The 6,858-nt window shown below is 41.7% G+C and overlaps 1 long non-coding RNA gene across 1 annotated transcript in view; it reads right to left on the bottom strand.

Annotated features, from left to right (window-relative positions):
- Positions 1-6,238: 6,238 nt before the first annotated feature.
- Positions 6,239-6,858, bottom strand: part of LOC113649865 — an 879-nt gene continuing 259 nt past the window's right edge. The window contains exons 2-3 of the long non-coding RNA XR_003442244.2: positions 6,554-6,731; positions 6,239-6,425 (exon numbers count right to left, since the gene is read on the bottom strand). This is a non-coding gene — a long non-coding RNA (uncharacterized LOC113649865). The remainder of the gene's footprint in view (positions 6,426-6,553; positions 6,732-6,858) is intronic.

The following is a 6,858-nucleotide window of genomic DNA, read 5'->3' as shown; positions in this document are numbered from 1 at the left end:
AAATGTCACCTCAGAAATGACCGTGTCAGCAGATTTTTCCGGCGTACGTCTGACACTTTTATGTGAACTATTCGTAGTTTAGTCACGTTGAAGGTTCTGAACAGACTAATGACATTCTGCTGAAATGAATAAACACTTCCTATTCATCTCCGTGTGGTTTGCTAGAATATTCAAGGTTGAAAAATACCTTTAACTGCTTGTTTACCAAACTCTAAATTAGCAGTGAAGATATTTGAGGTTTAACTAGAGTGTGGCCATCAGACTGAACTCTTTTTCCCCCCAGAAGCCAAATGAAATGAGTTTTGCTCCTGATTTTTGTGTCCGTGTTCAGTATTGAACGTCTTTGTCGTGTCTTACTCCACAGTGGTGGTTAATATGAAGCTCGTATGAAAGTAAACACTCAGGACTTTGTAGTGTTTGTAGAACTCAAGGCTGTAGAAGGTTGTAGGTTGATGAATTTGTGACGTGACGTGACATACGGCTAAGTACGGTGACCCATACTCAGAAGTTGTTCTCTGCATTTAACCCATCCAAAGTGCACACACACAGCAGTGAACACACACACACCGTGAACACACACCCGGAGCAGTGGGCAGCCATTTACGCTGCGGCGTTCGGGGAGCAGTTAGAGGGGGTTTGGTGCTCTGCTCAAGGGCAGCTCGGTCATGGTATTGCCGGCTGAGACTCGAACCCACAACCTTAGGGTTAGGAGTCAAACTCTCTAACTATTAAATCTATTTTTTACATCTATTTGTAGTGATTTATAAGCTTTACTGTTTGTACCTCGCCTACTAGGGACGATATATCCATAGAGAAGTTCCGATAGAACAAAAAGGGTTAATATTTTTCCACAGAAATGTTCAAAATATAATAATAGATTATATTATGCACTCGGGTTCTCAGGTTTTGTTCATAAGAGTGCAATATTTAAGCCCGTCGTGTTGTTCTGAGTAACTCCGTGTTATCCATCAGAGGGAACAACACAGGCCTCACACCGAAAGCCGACAGATTCCCAACAGTTCACACAAATGTGCTGGTAAAAAAAGAATTTTAAAGTTCTTTAGCTTCTTTACAGAAAATCAGCAAAATAAAAAAAACAATAACTAAGACAAAAACACCTTACTCATATAAATATATAAGGTTCTGTTTGATATATTGTTTAGCTTGTATTGTCTCATTCGTATAAATAGAATGGGAAATACGTATCTATGTTTTTGTCCAGCAGTGCATGACATCATGAAAATGATAAAGCTGTCACTTTCAGGAACACGCTACTAATTCTTTTATAACACTTTGCAAATATGTTTCACCGTGGGCTAAAAAAAGAATACTGTTTACACGCTCGCATTGTTTTACGCACGATTGGAAAAAGAGCATAGCCTGGATCGGCTTTTTTTTCCACGTTAGGAATTTGCACAGGCTAGTGTAGATGTCGGTATTCCGTTTAAGTTCGGAATATCCGTGCGCATACACGTAAACAAACAGCTTACGTCAATCAAGACTCTTCACAGTTTCCGTAGCGAAGCACAAGACACAGTTGCTGGACAACAATTCTCGTGTCCAAAACAGATCAGCTTCAAAACACTGAATCACAGTTCCTGAAACACCTTTTGCCTTTGGCGCTCGATTCCCACAGCAGGTCGAAAAATGTGAGAACATACAGGCGACAATTAATTTACTGTAATTAGGGGAATCCTCTGGGTGTCATGTCAAATTTTTGTACCACTACAATGAGTGCTGCAGTGTAAATATTACTCACCAGCCTCACTGTATTGAAACATGTCTGATGTTTTTACCCTCTGATGTGGCGGCTCGCGTTTCTATCCTCCTACAGCTTACCTGAAGTCAGTCACGCCTGTTTTTTTCCACTACGATCGAGACACACGACATACAGACATGCTAGAGGATGTTAGCGCTGCAGTGCCTTCCTGAAAAACCTCACCAGAAAAAAAAAAAAAAGTGAGACTTTCATTTTCAACAGCCAAATTGACATGATCATGGAAACCATTTGACATAGCAGCTGTCTTAAGAAAGTGTCTCTTGAACATTTTTTAACCAGCACACTGACCTTTCATTCTGATGGCTGAATGCAAATGGACATATAGTCAATCAGTGTAAACTGAGTCTGGTCTAAAATGAGTCAGGACTCTGTTGGCTTTCGGTGTGACAGAGACGTGCGTTTTTTCCCTCTGTCGGTGACCTCACACAGAACTTTAGTGATTGAAGATAAAATTTGAGCAAGACTTGTACTGTATGAACAAGCCCTCGGGGTATCTCAGAGAGCAGAAATTGGTACGATATCACCATGAAACGTTCGTTTGGGAACAAAACTGACCGGGTTTTGTTTTGTTGGAACTTTTCTTTGGATAAATATCGCCATTAGTAGTCTAGTTTAAACCATAAATCCTTGACATGACATGACCTCTGACCTCTGGGCAAAAGATTTATACTTATCCAGGTACTTTAAACAGATATAAGCACCATTAATTTGTGCACAATGCTCTTTATAAATAAAATGATGCTACTGAGATTGAGATACAACTATAAGCCTAAAAATAGCTTTTGTACAATTGAAAAAAAAAAATAATAAAGTGACTTGCTACAAGCATCGATTTCTTTGGTGTAATCAAGACTTTACAGATCAAATCACATTAACGTTCGAGGCAAAATATCCAAATTGTCTGGCGAACAGAGCAGAAGGATCCAATTTTAGCCCACTAGCAAGAATCATCAGAGAGTTCTTGTATTTTTGAGCTGTAATGAACTCACTCACATCTCAGACCGCTGTGTCAGGAACCTTGAGTCTCGAATATGTCAAACTAGGGTTGGGGGTTTTGTTTTTAGCAAAGTGCTTGCAGGTAAAATTTCCCTCAAGACACACTAGTGCTAAATGATCCAGAGCTGAACTTTTATTCCATTGTTTACATGCAGGCATCTTATCATGTTCATGTGTAGGTGAAATTTTTGTTTTTGTTTAGCAACTTTATGTTAGCTTATTGTCGTTGTGTTGAATATGACTCAATAGTAATGATGGAAATGTTAAATTCTGGGAATCATGAGACAAAATAACTGTCCCTAACCTTTATCTTAAACCACTCGTTTATAGGAATCGTACCTCGACAGGAAGTAATTGACCTTATCTGTAGTTTTGCCACACTTCTCTCTGTGGTTCCACTGCCCCTCCCCTCATAGGTTTCTGGGTATTTCCTACTTGAGCTCGAAACATTCAACCTAGTATACACAGGTGATATTTTAGGTCCTTTTTTTTCTTATGTTTATGAAACTTTTGTAAAGCTGAATTGCCAACATGTTTGCCACTGTACCCAAGGCTGTGATTGGTGGTGACCAAGTCAGGAAAAAAAACAAAAAAAAAAAACAAATCCGGTAAGTACCTTGAAAATGTTAATCACTAAAGTGGATATTGATTTCAAATTGGAATCGATTTGAAATATATATTTTAAAAATGAGTACTATTTATTGTATGAGACACAATAAACCGAATGCACAACCTTCTAAACACTAAAGCAGACCGAATTCAGACCTTGTGTTTTAACTGATAGCACAGTTCGAGACGGTGTTTGGCACCCGGCGTTGCTGCCGAGAGAGGAATAGCAGTAGAAGAATAGCATCCTGTGTCGGTATGGCAGTGTCCAGTGTCGGTATCCAGGAACTCCGCCTCCGATGTCCCAGCCTGTGGCACTGGAGCCGTCACAGGGTGCGAGGCAGCGATACGCAGAGGAGATGCCCACCGCTGCTTATCGACACCAGTCCAGATGAACCCGAAAGAAACGCTTTTCCTAGCATTCCAGGGCTCTGCCCGCTGAGTATCTGGGCAAGCGCCGAGCGTCTCTTTGAGCTGTGACAGACCTAAGGCGAACGCTGAGCGGCTGCCAAGGTGCCCACAATTCGCTACGATTCTCAGGGCTCAGGTGCCTCCAGGCTTACTGGCCCACCGAGACGTAAAACTCCCCCTCCTCCCTATATCCTCACGGGGACCTCGGCCAATCCAGAGCGCCTGGCATCGTCCCGATGGCTCCCGGAGCGGTGGCCGGGTTCGATACGCATTCAACTGAAGGGCTATTTTGCGTCACGGTGCATTCTGGGACACATGAAAGGAATGTTTTCCGGAGGTGGAGGCCAGATCTGCGGCATTCATGTTGCACACCACACAGATAAATAAAGAGAAAACACAAGGGCTCAGTGTTTACGGTCAGAAAGTTTTTTTTGTTTTTTTTTAAAAAGGCAGCCAGGCTTACCATATTTCAGTTCTTTTCCTAAATTTAATAAGCGTACTGTCACTGATTAGAGTCTGTTTTGCTTCTGAAGCTATTGCTGCTGCTTAATGACTGTGAGATTGCTTTGTCTTATGTTTGTCTAACGATTAATCTATAGGTTCCTGTAACCTCTCATATTACCAAAGGTGTTCAGTGACACAGATGTTCTCATGAAGCTCTCATGAGGAACCAAAATAAAAGGTTTTTCACAGTGATGCCATTAGATTTTGGGGTTAATTGTTTGGATCCCCAAAGAACGTTGCAGTAAATGCTCCTTAAAAGAACATTTTTTATCCGGAAACGTTTCCCACTACAAAGAACCCGGGTGACGTTAAAGGTTCTTTAGAGAACCATACACCCTGTCCAAGAATGTGTATGTATGTTACACACTGGGAATTCTCATGACTGCTACTGAGCCTGAATTCTAGAGAAGAAAGTTTTTTCCCCTTCAAACTTCCCGTCCTCGTCTCACATCGGCTTGTCACTGTGATAAAAAGTTGCCACTCTCCTATTCCAAACACAGTTAAAAAGCACGATGGCATATTCAGAATGAGAAAGGATTGTTCATTTTTTAAAACGTTTCCCCGAATCTCTGGCTGCTCTGCTCTATCGCTTTTGATTAATATGTGAAGGAAATGCTTCTGAAAGAGATTTATACTCCGGTGCATCCGCAAAATAATCAAATCATTACCGCCTAACGACAGCAGGATGACTGATGATCTGGCGAGCCGTCGCGACGCCTGGGCCTCGTAGCTTCGGCGGTCGCGGCGGCCACCTGTCAAGCGCAGGGGAAGAGTTTTAAAGCTGCCCTCGCAGCACTAATCCCGACCGTCATAATGACAACAGGCGACTTCTGTCCTCGTCTCGTGGGGAAAAGCCAAAGAGAACAGAACACAACCTCCTTCTCTACATCCATACATCCATTCCTCCATCCCTCTCTCCATCGGAAACAAGTGAGCTTGTCAAGAGCAACATGGAATATGAGAGAATTAATGGTTTGGCCCGAGGGAGGTGGGATAAAGCCTTTAACCAGACAACATAATTAAACCCGTTGAATTCGTTCTGTTCTGTAGTCAGATTTACGCCTGCTTATTAGATGTAGATCTTTTTTTTTCTTTTCTTTTTTTTCTAACAGACTCATGCCAAGTTAACTTCCATCTTATTTAAGGCTTTATGGAAGATGATTTGAAATCATGGTTCATCGTTTTAGGGTGAACCCTATGGCATCTAATCTCATCTATGAGGTCATAACACTTGACATTATTCTATTGGCTAATACCATTCATTCATTCATTCATTCATTCATTCATTTTCTACCGCTTATCCGATCTACCTCGGGTCACGGGGAGCCTGTGCCTATCTCGGGCGTCATCGGGCATTGAGGCAGGATACACCCTGGACGGAGTGCCAACCCATCACAGGGCACACACACACTCTCATTCACTCACACACTCACACACTATGGACAATTTTCCAGAGATGCCAATCAACCTACCATGCATGTGTTTGGACCGGCGGAGGAAACCGGAGGAAACCCCCGAGGCACGGGGAGAACATGCAAACTCCACACACACAAGGCGGAGGCGGGAATCGAACCCCCAACCCCGGAGGTGTGAGGCGAACGAGCTAACCACTAAGCCACCGTGATCCCCGGCTAATACCAAATTTGCTCAATTTATGAATAACAAATGATGATTGGAATAAATGCGGTTTTTTATACACGTACATGTAATAGCGTGTCATTTTTATGCAGTTGGAGAAACAAACGGAAACCTACGACTCCGTAAATCAAAATGTTTGGCTAGCTAATTTAAATTTTTCTTGGATTTTATCACGTCCTCATTTTCAAAAATTTCAACAAGAAGAGATCTTGTTTGTTGATCATTTGCACAGACAAATCTTGAATGAATTTGAAGTGAAGTATAATTAACCACTGCCGGAAAAAAAAAAAAAAAAAACAATAATTTCGCATTCTTGCTTTTTTTTTCTTTTCATTTCTTTTCTTTTTTTTAACTTAAAAATCAAACAAACAAAAACCTGCTGCTTCAATCTGCACTCTTAAGTGGGCACTACAGAAATCTGACCACAGCAGGTCACGAGTTCGAAGCTTCCTTTTCCAGGCCCGTGAACAACCCTGCTCTCGAGGATGTGCTGTAAAATAAAAGAGAAATTTACACGTAGAACGTTTCCGATCAGGCTTCACCGTCAACCCAGACAGAGATGTCTCAAAAAAATAAATAAATAAATAAATAAAGAATTCTTGGACGATTGTTAATTACCGAGTCAGGCCTTAAATGCTGCACTCAAGTATTCTGATGGACTTAATGAAGCTCTTTCCTCTCCGTCGTCCTCGTCTTCCTCCTCCAAACTCAAACCAACACAGGTGTGCCCTGATGCCTACAGATGTTGCCATGGTTACCTCTCTGTGTAATTATCCAGAACAGCTGAACTTGGTTCCTAAACAAAGGGTAAATATACCGTATACACGTCGATCCTCACTGAAGTATTTCTAATTTCTCATTTTAGAAAGAAAGACAGACAGAGAGAGAGAGGGAGAGAGAGAGAGAGAGAGAGAGAGAGAGAG

This window comes from Tachysurus fulvidraco, chromosome 25, assembly GCF_022655615.1.
Source record: "Tachysurus fulvidraco isolate hzauxx_2018 chromosome 25, HZAU_PFXX_2.0, whole genome shotgun sequence".
In the NCBI taxonomy this organism is placed as follows: Eukaryota; Metazoa; Chordata; class Actinopteri; order Siluriformes; family Bagridae; genus Tachysurus; species Tachysurus fulvidraco.
This window is presented reverse-complemented; position numbering and strand designations above follow the sequence as displayed.